The 12,818-nt window shown below is 46.0% G+C and overlaps 1 protein-coding gene across 2 annotated transcripts in view; it reads left to right on the forward strand.

The window, feature by feature from the left end:
• Positions 1–3,733: 3,733 nt before the first annotated feature.
• IRF5 (interferon regulatory factor 5) overlaps positions 3,734–12,818 on the forward strand; it is a 48,215-nt gene continuing 39,130 nt past the window's right edge. For both annotated transcript variants that reach the window (XM_081023015.1, XM_081023014.1), the window contains exon 1: positions 3,734–3,941. The gene's annotated coding sequence lies outside the window, so the exon portion shown is untranslated. The remainder of the gene's footprint in view (positions 3,942–12,818) is intronic.

The following is a 12,818-nucleotide window of genomic DNA, read 5'->3' on the forward strand; positions in this document are numbered from 1 at the left end:
ACATATTATCCAGAAACATATCATCCTTATTCCCCCCCCCCATTTTTCCTCCCTCCCACACAACCCTCCCCCCCCCCGGCTTCCAACAGTTCCAGTCTTTGATTTCTCTAGAAATGCTGTTTTCTGCATGTTACACAGTTGTATAGATCCTCAAACTATTTAGCTGATTATCATCAATAAAAAGTTTGTGAATGTTTATTCAAAGCCAGCCAAGGAGTCCAGTTCGCTTTGTTGCATCTTCAGATACTCTGTAAAGGGTTCCCATTCATCTTTAAAGTCACAGTTATCCTTGTCCCGTAGCTTATATGTCAATTTTGCCAGTTCTGCATAGTCCATCAATTTTTCTTGCCATGATTCTTTAGTTGGGGTTTCTTCGGTCTTCCATCCTTGTGCTCCTCACGGGGTCTCTGCCATGGAAGCATATCCACCCAGTGCTTTTCAAACTGCACTGGCTCCCGGTGGAGTACAGGGTCAGATTTAACGTGCTGATTTTGACCTTTAAAGCCCTTCACGGCCGAGGACCCTCGTACCTACGGGACCGCCTCTCCCGGTATGCCCCACGGAGAGCCTCAAGGTCCATAAATAACAACACCCTAGTGGTCCCGGGCCCTAAGCAAGTTAGATTAGCTTCAACCAGAGCCAGGGCCTTTTCATCTCTGGGCTGGTGGAACGCTCTGTCTCATGAGACCAGGATCTGATTTCTTTCCGCAGGGCCTGTAAGACAGAGTTGTTCCGCCTGGCCTTTGACTTGGAGCCAATTTGATTCCCCCCCTCTCTTTCTTTTTTCCTTTCCTTCTCCTCCTGCGATGAGGCTACATTTTAATATTTTAATGTTTCAATATTTTAATGTTGTATTTTAATTTTGTTTTTAAGTTGTAATCATTCAACTTATTTTTATTATTGCTTGTAAGCCGCTCTGAGCCCGGCCTTGGCTGGGGAGGGCGGGGTATAAATAAAAATTATTATTGTTGTTGTTATTATTATGACTCTCGCGGCCGTTGTCGCATCCATTAAGATGTTTTTCAGCTTTTTTGGCAGATCTTTCCCTACAATCCCTAACAAAAATGCTTCATGTTTTTAAACAAATGTTAAATGGAACATTTTCTTCAATTTGTTGTATATCATTTCCCAATTTTTTAAAATTACATTACAACCCCACCACATATGATAAAATGTCCCTTCCTTTTCACCAGTTGGATTTCTGCCTGTTGGGCAGAACAGAAAAGGCAGCAACCCCCTGACTTATTCCAGACAGCGCATCGCCACAGAGAGAAAGTGTACCCCTCTCCTTGTTTTTGTTAAAGCCTCTTTCAACTTCCCACCGAGAACTCCCAGAAGTGCAAGCTGGATTTCGAAGGGGCAGAGGAACCAGAGACCAAATTGCAAACATGCGCTGGATTATGGAGAAAGCTAGAGAGTTCCAGAAAGACATCTACTTCTGCTTCATTGACTATGCAAAAGCCTTTGACTGTGTCGACCACAGCAAACTATGGCAAGTTCTTAAAGAAATGGGAGTGCCTGATCACCTAATCTGTCTCCTGAGAAATCTCTATGTGGGACAAGAAGCTACAGTTAGAACTGGGTATGGAACAACTGATTGGTTCAAAAATTGGGAAAGGAGTACGACAAGGCTGTATATTGTCTCCCTGCTTATTTAACTTATATGCAGAATTCATCATGCGAAAGGCTGGGCTGGATGAATCCCAAGCCGGAATTAAGATCACCGGAAGAAATATCAACAACCTCAGATATGCAGATGATACAACCTTGATGGCAGAAAGTGAGGAGGAATTAAAGAACCTTTTATAATGAGCGTGAAAGAGGAGAGCGCAAAATATGGTCTGAAGCTCAACATCAAAAAAACGAAGATCATGGCCACTGGGCCCATCACCTCCTGGCAAATAGAAGGGGAAGAAATGGAGGCAGTGAGAGATTTTACTTTCTTGGGCTCCATGATCACTGCAGATGGTGACAGCAGCCACGAAATTAAAAGAACGCCTGCTTCTTGGGAGAAAAGCAATGACAAACCTAGACAGCATCTTAAAAAGCAGAGACATCACCTTGCCAACAAAGGTCTGTATAGTTCAAGCTATGGTTTTCCCAGTAGTGATGTATGGAAGTGAGAACTGGACCATAAAGAAGGCTGATCGCCAAAGAATGGATGCTTTTGAATTCTGGTGCTGGAGGAGACTCTTGAGAGTCCCATGGACTGCAAGAAGATCAAACCTCTGGGTATAGGGCAGCATAGAAATTCAATAAATAATCATCATTTTAAAAATCCTGCAAGAGGTAAAGAACTCACACACCTGAGGTTAGCATGAGGACAGGCAACTCCTTTCTCCTTCTGTGATGGAACTCCTATTTGGGGACTTCCCTGGCTTTTTTTTTTTTTTTTTTTTTTTGGCCCATGTAGGACCAGTCTGAATAGCCTTGGTGAAGATTTGATGTTTTCATTCCGAAAAGTTTTTGATTTGAATTTCTACTGAAATGAGGCTGCATTTTAATGTTGTATTTTAATCTTGTTTTTAAGTTGTATTTTAATCAATTGTTTTTAACTGTTTTTATTTAATTGTTTATATCAATTGTTTTTATACATGGTGTTAGCCTCTCCGAGCCCGGTCTTGGCTGGGGAGGGCGGGGTATAAATAAAATTTATAAAAGACCCTGATGTTGGGAAAGATGGAGGGCACAAGGAGAAGGGGACGACAGAGGACAAGATGGTGGGACAGTGTTTTCGAAGCTACAAACATGAGTTTGACCAAACTGCGGGAGGCAGTGGAAGACAGGAGTGCCTGGCGTGCTCTGGTCCAGGGGGTCATTAATAGTCGGACACGACTAAACAACAACAATTTATAATACTCCTCCTCCTCCTCCTCCTCAGGGACACGGGTGGCACTGAACAGAAGGTCGGCGCTTCGAATCCCCGTGATGGGGTGAGTTCCCGTTGCTCGGTCCCTGCTCCTGCCAACCTAGCAGTTCGAAAGCACGTCAAAGTGCAAGTAGATAAATAGGTACCGCTCCGACGGGAAGGTAAACGGCGTTTCCGTGCGCTATTCTGGTTCGCCAGAAGCGGCTTAGTCATGCTGGTCACATGACCCGGAAGCTGTACGCCGGCTCCCTCGGCCAATAAAGCGAGATGAGCACTGCAACCCCAGAGTCAGCCAGACTGGTCAGGGGTCCCTTCACTTTTACTACTACTAATAGTTAATCTGGTCCCTGTGGCAGTTTATTTCCTGGGGTAAAATCACCAAAAAAGCTCAACAACTTCAATCCTGATAAAAAGGTCAATAACTTCGGTCAACCCTCACACATGTTCATTTCATCTTTGAAAAAGTTTGGATCTGTGCCCCCTGCAGCCAAGGGCGCGCAGGCCCGGGGCTGCGTCCTGGCCGATGGAAGGTGGGGAGAGACAGGAGAGCGCGAAGGGGCGTGGTCCGGGACAGGTAAGGGCCCGGCTCAGGTGAGGCGCACAGGGAGACCTCCCCGGCCAGGTGAGAGGCAGGTAACTCGACGCCACCGTGTCTGCTCCTGCGGAGAAGTCTCCTTGGCGCGGGACGTGAGCGCCAGGCTCCGAGGGGATGCGCCCAGGTGCGTGCGCCCTGGCCAGGTGAGGGGGCCTGGCTTCCTCCAGGTGTGCGCAACTCCTCCTCCTCCTGCTACCATTGGTCCCGGAAGGGAGGCACCTGCGCCGGCCCCGCCGCTGGCCGCGGGGGCGGCGCGGCTCCTCCCCGCGGAAGCTGCGCGCCCCAGGAGCGCGCCAGGGGCAGCTGCTTCTGCGGAGACTCGGCTCGCCTGGCTTGGAGGCTGGCGGATCGCAGCCCTTGCCAAGCCCGGGAGGAGGACGGAGAGGAAGAGCAGGGGGTTCCGGGGGGGAACCGACGGCGCCTGGCACCCCGAAAAGAGCGCCGCGTCCTCCCTCGACGGCGCGTCCTTTCTCCCAGGTGGGCACCTCGCCTCTTGCCAATCGGTTGGTCGGGGAGGGGGGGGCATGGGCGTAGCCAGGGGGCAGCTGCCTCCTCCGCCCAAATCAAGTAAATAAAATATGTAACTAAAATTCGGAAGTTTGTTTTGGGTTCAAGAGAAAGTAAATTGAAACAACTGCTGTTTCAACAAACTTCTGTTGAGACATTTCCTTCCGAATCTGCTAGGCAGCGCCAGAGAGGGGATATGGGCAGGTGGGTGTCTTGCCCACCCCCCAATAAACTGTAACTCCTGGATACCTGCCCCCCCCCCCTTTAACATAAATCCTGGCTACGCCCACGGTGTGTTTGGGGGCTTCTTGGTTTGGGTGGTGGGAGAATGGACAGAATCACTGAATGGTAAGCTTGGAAGAGACCCACCAGGGTCATCGAGCCCAACCCGCCCTGCAAGGCAGGAATCTTTTGCCCGATGTGAGTCTCGAACTCGCAACCCTCATAAAAAAATCATATTCCCAGCTACTAACTGAGCTATCCCACCCATCCCTTGCATTTTTCTCCCTCTCCTTCCAACAACACCCAGAGTCCTCTTTCTGTCTGTGTGTATTTGTGGGTGTTCCTGTGCCAAAAATTATGGGTGCTCTTTAAAATTGTCCTTTTTTAAAAACGGAAAACTCTCCTGCATTTCAGGGGGCTGGACTAGATGACCCCGGGAGAACCCTTCCAACTCCTCTCCGATTTAGAGCATGAGACTCTTCGGGTCAGGGTTGTGGGTTCGAGAGCCACGTTGGGCCAAAGAGCCCTGCAGACAGCGGGTTGGACTAGATGACCCCGCGGGTCCCTTCCAGAGTATTGCCTCCTCTTTGGTGAACTTGTCCCTGTTTTGCTGGGCTCCAGACATCGCCTTTGAGCCCTGACCATCCTAATGCAGGAAAGAAATGTTCGAGGTTTGCAGTAGTTCTTAGCAGAAAGAATTTAGTTCTTCTTAAACAAAACGGAATTGTGCAGCTGTGTTCAACAGGGCCTGGAAACGGGGGCAGATTTGCAGCCTAGAATATTTTGTTAAGCAAAACAGACAGACCCCAGAATTGGGGAATTGGAAGGACAATGTATTGAGCTTGTATTTGAATCCCGTTTTGTTTTTAAGAAAACTAAAAATCTTTTTTGCTATTTCATGGCATGTTGGTAAACGGCCATGTCGTGGGTTGGAGCCCCATTTTGGGCAAAAAAAATTCCCTCTTTACGGGGGGCTGGACTAGATGAACCTTGGGGTCCCTTCCAACTCTACTATTCTATGAAACATAGAAGGCGAGTCATAAATCAATAAATAACAGCAACAAGAATACCCAGGAAAGTACAGTGTGGTTGTAGCTGTGCATACCTGTACCTTTGCCAACCTGGTGCCCTCCAGGTAGAAAAAAAGGGATTCTGGTCGCGTCTGGGTCAGTCTGTTCTACCTGTCCATATTGTCTTTTTTAATGGTCCCTGATGAAATCGGAGGTTTGCACTGTGAGTCGAAGCTCTTTTGACACCTTGCTTGTTCCTCTCCTCTCAGATATGCAGAAAAGTGGTTTGTTTTTGTTTTGCTTTGCAATGGAAATCCTTGTGATATATGAGCAGAATTAAAAAGGGCGCCAGCGTTGCGATCGTTAGACGCCAGTCAGAGCCCTTTCCCAGGCCTTTTGAGTATTGCATTGTGGGTTTTGATCTGGCCCTGTGGGCTTGGGCGATGGTTTCACTCGGTTCGTATTTGAATCGCTGCAAACTTTCCTGGGATCTGTTCGGTAGACGAATAATTTTTTCAAAAAATTAATAAACAGCAGGCACAAATGCAAGGTCATCATGAAGGGCTTTGCACTGGGAGCACGGCTGGTTTGTAAAGACATGGTTTTTTTTTTAATATGTGTGTGTGATCCTTTTTAAGATTGCAAAGCGCTTTGGAAAACATTTCCGACATTTGCTCTCGAACTGCCACTCCGGTCACCTGAGATTATGTTGTGAGGTGCCCTGAGATATATAGATGAAGGGTGGCAAGCACATTTAACAAATAAAAATAGAATAAAATTTCTGCTTTACATTTGGGAAACCGAGGGGAAAGAAATGGTCCGAGCCATGGTTAGAGGAACTGGATTTGAACCCGGAGCTCCTGTCCCAAATTCAACGCTTATCTACTGGTCCACATAATTGGGTTATATCTAATCTCACCCACTGAATCCTCGCACTTTGATGCCTTCATGTGTTAATAATTGTAGATTTTGTGATGCAATCCCTTCTCCTGCTTAATCTGGGGGCTAAGGCAATTTACCTCTCAAATGCTGGAAAGGCAAACTTTTGCTGAAGGATGGGATCGCTTTTGGTTTCAGTCCATTCTTTTGCCAGTTTTGACCATGGCCAATGGCTAACTGGGAGAGAGGGGGGCAGGCAGGGCAAGGAAGCAAAATTTTCTCCCCACTGCTTCAGAGTAGGCGTTCGTGCAACCGCGCATTGAGTGCAAGCGGATCTTCACGCACAAAATGAATTTATGGAATGCATGCGTTACGTTAGGATCAGGGCAGGCATGCCCAAAGTCTGTTTCGGGGGCCTAAGCCTGGCAGTATATGTCCTGGGGTAAAATCCTTTTAAAAAAGCCCAGCAACTTTAATCCCCCCAAAAAAGCTCAAAAACTTTGGGGTGAAATCGTAAAAAAAGCTCAACAACTTAAGCTCAACAACGTTGGTCGGCCCTCACGCATGTTCACTCCATCAAATCTGGCCCTCTTTGAAAAAAAGTTTGGGCACCCCTGGATTAGGGGATAAGCCTGTCAGTGGCTATTAGCCACAGAGCCTCCATGTTCAAGAGAAGTGTACCTCCGAGTATCAATTGCAGGGGGATGAATTGGGGGGGGGTGGCTTTTGCCTTCCTTCGCCGCTAGCGGGTGTCCTCAAGGCATCCGACTGTGTACTGTTGCTGTTGTTGTTGTTTTATGACATTTGTATAGTGCCCTTCATCTGTAGAATACAAGGCGGTTCACAGCATAAAAGTACAGGATAAAAACATAAAATACATGCATGATGGGATGCCAAACTTGACTGATGTTCTGAGGCAGCAGTCTTTGCATATTAATACTTGGGCTGCAAACGGGGCATTTGTCAAATTCTGGTTTCTCTCGATTTTTCGGTTTTCCAATACAGTCATAAAAGGTAAAGGGACCCCTGACCATTAGGTCCAGTCGTGACCGACTCTGGGGTTGCGGCGCTCATCTCGCTTTATTGGCCGAGGGAGCCGGCGTACAGCTTCCGGGTCATGTGGCCAGCAGGACTAAGCCGCTTTTGGCGAACCACAGCAGCGCACGGAAACGCCGTCATACAGTCATACCTCGGGTTAAATATACTTCAGGTTGAGCGTTTTCAGGTTACGCTCCGCGGCGACCCAGAAGTAACGGAACGCGTTACTTCCGGGTTTCGCCACTCGCGCATGTGCAGACGCTCAAAATGACATCACGCGCATGCACGGAAGCAGCGAAACACGACCCGCACATGCACAGACACGTGTTCTACTCAGGATGCAAACGGGGCTCCAGAACGGATCCCGTTCCCATCCAGAGGTACCACTGTATTAAGTTCTGTTCTCCACATTCAGCAACATTTTAAGTGTGAATTTCTCCTAATAGGTCCTTTTTTGCCTAGAATATACTTCCTCGCTCTGGTCCATGGGGTCACGAAGAGTCGGACACGACTAAACGACTGAACAACAACAAATACTTCCTCGCAAAGCAGTTCCCTGTAATATTACTTATTTGTTACGTTTATATCCCAGCTTTCTACTTCCTTCCCATTTATCCTCACCAAAACCCTGTGAGATAGGCTACACTGAGAGGCCGCGACTTGCCCAGGGGGTCACTCCATTAGTTGCATTGGTGAGTGTGGATTTGAGCCCCTAGCCCCTCACAGGCCTTCTTAGTCAAACCCTCTAACCACTACGCCACACTGCCTCCCGCTGCATTTTGTTTATTTATTATTTTTTCGGCATGTCTTTTTCACTAATGTACGTTTAACCTTTATGCTTTCGTGCACAGTACTGGGGAACCACATTGCAAAAACCCGGACTGGTGAGGATTTCGAAGGAGGGCTGTGTTTCGGTTTGCATAGAGGGCAGATTAGATCGGCTTGCCTTGAAACGCAGACTGAATTGGATTTCAGCAGCGAACTCCACTGGGATGTTTTTGCTCAACCGGCTCAGATTTGCAGCAGCGGAAGTGAGACGGTTCCTTTTTTAATTTAGGCAGGACCGGTAATGAGATGCAAACTGGAGGGGCAGTTTGGAATAGCAGAAGAGAAACTTTCTCAGAGGCGGCAGACAGCGAAATGATCAGAAAAGGTCTAGAGGCCTGAAGGAATGCCTTCTTTGCTGCAATTTAGATAATGGGTAGGCAACCTAAGGCCCGGGGGGTCGGATCCGGCCCAATCGTCTTCTAAATCTGGCCCACGGACAGTCCGGGAATCAGTGTGTTTTTACATGAGTAGAATGTGTGCTTTTATTTAAAATGCATCTCTGGGTTATTTGTGGGGCATAGGAATTTGTTTTTATTTTTATTTTCAAAATATAGTCCGGCCCCCCACAAGGTCTGAGGGACAGTGGACCGGCCCCCTGCTGAAAAAGTTTGCTTTGCCCCAGAAAAATGTTCTTGTTTCAGAGCAGGCAAATTTTGTGCCCTTAGCAGAGTCTCGCTTCCGTTGCATGTTTGCACGAGTCCCTGTTCTGGCCGTGCCTCCTAATTTGGAAGAAGTCCGGCCAGCCCAGAACACCGACTCTAGCAGCTTCCTTTAAGGATGGGGAAGATGGCTGCATCTGTGTCAGGACAGCTCAGTCGGTGCAAGGAGCTTGGTCTCACGGTCCTGGGTTCGAGCCCCACGTTGGGCAAATGATTCCTGCATTTCAGGGGGTTGGACTAGATGATTCTCCAGGTCCCTTCTATTGGGATATTCCGTTCCACCTTAAAGAACAGGAATGATTGTTGTGTGTCACATGCCTGTTTACACTCCAGCACAGCTTGCTGGGAACTTCCGTTTGTGTATAGCTTTTGCTTATGCTGTTTTGCTTTGGACATGAAGGGGAGAAGACATGTTTTCCTTTTGTCCTGATGTATGCTGAATAAGGGACGCAGGTGGCGCTGTGGGTTAAACCACAGAGCCTAGGGCTTGCTGATCAGAAGTTGGCGGTTCGAATCCCCGCGACGGGGTGAGCTCCCGTTGCTCGGTCCCTGCTCCTGCCAACCTAGCAGTTTGGAAGCATGTCAAAGTGCAAGTAGATAAATAGGTATCGCTCTGGCAGGAAGGTAAACGGCGTTTCCGTGCGCTGCTCTGGTTCGCCAGAAGCGGCTTAGTCATGCTGGCCACATGACCCGGAAGCTGTACACCGGCTCCCTTGGCCAATAAAGCGAGATGAGCGCCGCAACCCCAGAGTCGGTCACGACTGGACCTAATGGTCAGGGGTCCCTTTACCTTTTTACCACTTTCGCTAATGGGGCCTCCTGCTGCCACCGCGCCGTCGGAGCACAATTTCTGTTCTCATCCTGAAGCAAAGTTCTTAACCCGAGGTACTATTTCTGGGTTAGCGGAGTCTGTAACCTGAAGCGTCTGTAACCTGAAGTGTCTGTAACCCGAGGTGCATAATCTTAACAGGTTGACATATCTTTGACCTTTTCGGCATGCCTTCTTCTCCTTTCCAAAGATCCCAAACTATCTGACACTGCCGCAGGATTTGGGATTAAGAGGAGATCACCCCAACCGACACACTTTTTAGTTTGGAAGAGCTCAGTGAACAGGCTGTATGGCTAGGCTATCTATTGTAATCCGGGATGATTTAATTTAAACTAGGATCAGTCCTAGAATTAATTAACCAGGCCCCAGAACACAAAGCGCAGGTTCGGAGCTCACCCTCCTTTCCATGAACTCACTACAGGTTTCCTCCCTCACACATTTGAGAGTCTGACCTCTTTAAGCAAAATAAAATAAAATGATTCTAGCAGGCACACGCATCTCAATTCTCTCTTCCTTTACCTAGACATGCACTATTTTTTGGTTCCTCGTTTCCCCCCCTCTCCCGTCTTTGGGGGTGCATTATTAGAACTGGGTGTGATTTGAAAGTTTTGTCAATATTCAGGGTTTATTATCATTATTATTAAATTGACTCCTATCTGTAGATCTCAGGACGGTTCGCAGCATAAAAATACAAGATAGAAACCACAAAAGGCATAATAAAAACTCATAACGAAAGCAAAGCAAGGCAATAGCTCCTCTCCCCTGTCTAGAAGAACCTGCAGGATCAGGCCGGGAGCTTAACTAGTCCAGCATCCTGTTCCCACAACCAGATGCCCCCATGATATTATTATTTTTTAAAATAATATTTATTAAAATTTCAGAAGAAAAAGATTACATTAATAAGAAAAATAACAATAAAGAAAGAAAAATACAAAGTACAAAAAAGAAAAATCAGTTAAAAACAATTCCATCTTTTCATCGCTTCTCTTACATTTACTTGTTTCCCGGACCTCCTCATACCTCCCTCTTTTGTATTCCAATTCAATTTGTTAGTCCAGCAATTCCTTTCCCTCCTTTTTAATCCTGATCTTTACTGTTGATATATTATAACATTAGATTTTTACGTATTAAAAACCAATTTTTCCATATTCTTTTATACCAGTACAGCTAGAAACCACTTAACTTCAATCCAACATCATTCTAACATTCATTAATTTTGCAAGATTTCTGTAAATAGTCTTTAAATTTCTTCCAATCTTCTTCCACCGACTCTTCTCCCTGGTCTCGGATTCTGCCAGTCATTTCCGCCAATTCCATGTAGTCCATCAATTTCATCTGCCATTCCTCCAGTGTGGGTAAGTCTTGTGTCTTCCAATGCTTTGCAATAAGTATTCTTGCTGCTGTTGTAGCATACATAAAGAAAGTTCTGTCCTTCTTTAACACCGATTGGCCGACTATGCCCAGGAGAAAGGCCTCTGGTTTCTTCAAGAAGGTATATTTAAATACCTTTTTAAATTCATTATAAATCATCTCCCAGAAAACCTTAATCCTTGGGCACGTCCACCAAAGGTGAAAGAATGTACCTTCAGTTTCTTTACATTTCCAACATTTATTATCGGGCAAATGGTAGATTTTTGCAAGCGTGACTGGGGTTATGTACCACCTGTATATCATTTTCATAATGTTCTCTCTTAAGGCATTACATGCCGTAAACTTCATACCTGTGGCCCATAACTGTTCCCAGTTAGCCATCATTATGTTATGTCCAACGTCTTGTGCCCATTTAATCATAGCAGATTTCACCGTTTCATCCTGAGTATTCCATTTCAACAGCAAGTTATACATCTTTGACAAAATCTTAGTTTTGGGTTCTAACAGTTCTGTTTCTAATTTTGATTTTTCCACCTGGAAGCCGATTTCCTTGTCCAAATTATATGCCTCCATTATCTGATAATAATGAAGCCAGTCTCGCACTTTGTTTTTTAATTTTTCAAAACTCTGCAGTTTCAATCTATCTCCATCTTGTTCCAAAATTTCCCAATATTTCGGCCAATTGACCTCCATATTGAGCTTTTTCAGAGCTTTCGCTTCCATCGGTGACAGCCACCTTGGGGTTTTATTTTCCAATAAATCCTTATATCTTATCCAGACATTAAACAATGCTTTCCTGACAATGTGGTTTTTGAATGCTTTGTGTGCTTTGACCTTATCATACCATAAGTATGCATGCCATCCAAATACATTGTTAAAACCTTCTAGATCCAAAATGTCAGTGTTTTCAAGAAGCAGCCATTCTTTCAACCAACAAAAAGCTGCTGATTCATAGTAAAGTTTAAAGTCTGGCACGGCAAATCCACCCCTTTCCTTTGCATCAGTTAGTATCTTAAATTTTATTCTGGGCTTCTTGCCCTGCCAGACAAATCTAGAAATATCTCTCTGCCACCTCTTGAAACAGTCCATTTTGTCCACAATTTACAATGTTTGAAACAAAAACAACATTCTAGGCAATACTTTCATTTTTACCGCAGCAATACGGCCCAGCAGTGAAAGCTTCAAATTTGACCAAATTTCTAAATCTTTTTTCACTTCAGCCCAACATTTTTCATAATTATCTTTAAATAAATTCCCATTTTTTGCTGTCATGTTAATCCCCAGGTATTTAACTTTCTTAACCACTGTTAAACCTGTCTCATTCTGAAACCTCTCTCTCTCCATTGGAGTTAAATTTTTCTCTAAAACCTTAGTTTTTAACTTATTCAATTTAAACCCTGCAACTTGACCAAATTCTTGAATCAGTTCTAGAACCCTTTTGGTACTAGATTCTGGCTCCTGTAACGTCAGTACTAAGTCATCTGCAAATGCTCTCAATTTCTACTGTTTGGCTCCAACCTGTATACCTTTAACCAACCAAAAGGGGGTTGGGATAGATGCCCCCATGATAAACCCACGAGCAGGATTCGAACACAAGCCCCTCTTTCCTCTTGGGGTTTCCAGGAGCATTGGGAGTATTGCTGCCTCTGACAGTGGAGGCAGAGCATAACCGTCATGGCTGGCAGCCATCAATAGCCTTTTCCTCCCTGAATGTGTTGCAGAATCCTAGAATTGTCAGTTGGGACCCCAAGGGTCATCTATCCCAACCCCCTTTTGCCTAACACAGGGCTCGAACCCACTGCCCTTCGATTGAGAGTCTCACGCTCTGCCAACTGAGCTCTCAATATCCTAATCCCCTTTTAAGGCTATCAGAGTTGATGGCCCTCACTGTGGGAGGGAGTTCCGCAGGTTAACTAAGCGAAATCTCCACTGGAGGGGAGAATGCATCTCACCTGCGATGCAGATGCGTGCACCCCGTAAGGAAAACCACGTGCTGAGGATCGGGGACGGC

The sequence above is a fragment of the Podarcis pityusensis genome (assembly GCF_964106645.2).
Source record: "Podarcis pityusensis genome assembly, chromosome: 10".
In the NCBI taxonomy this organism is placed as follows: Eukaryota; Metazoa; Chordata; class Lepidosauria; order Squamata; family Lacertidae; genus Podarcis; species Podarcis pityusensis.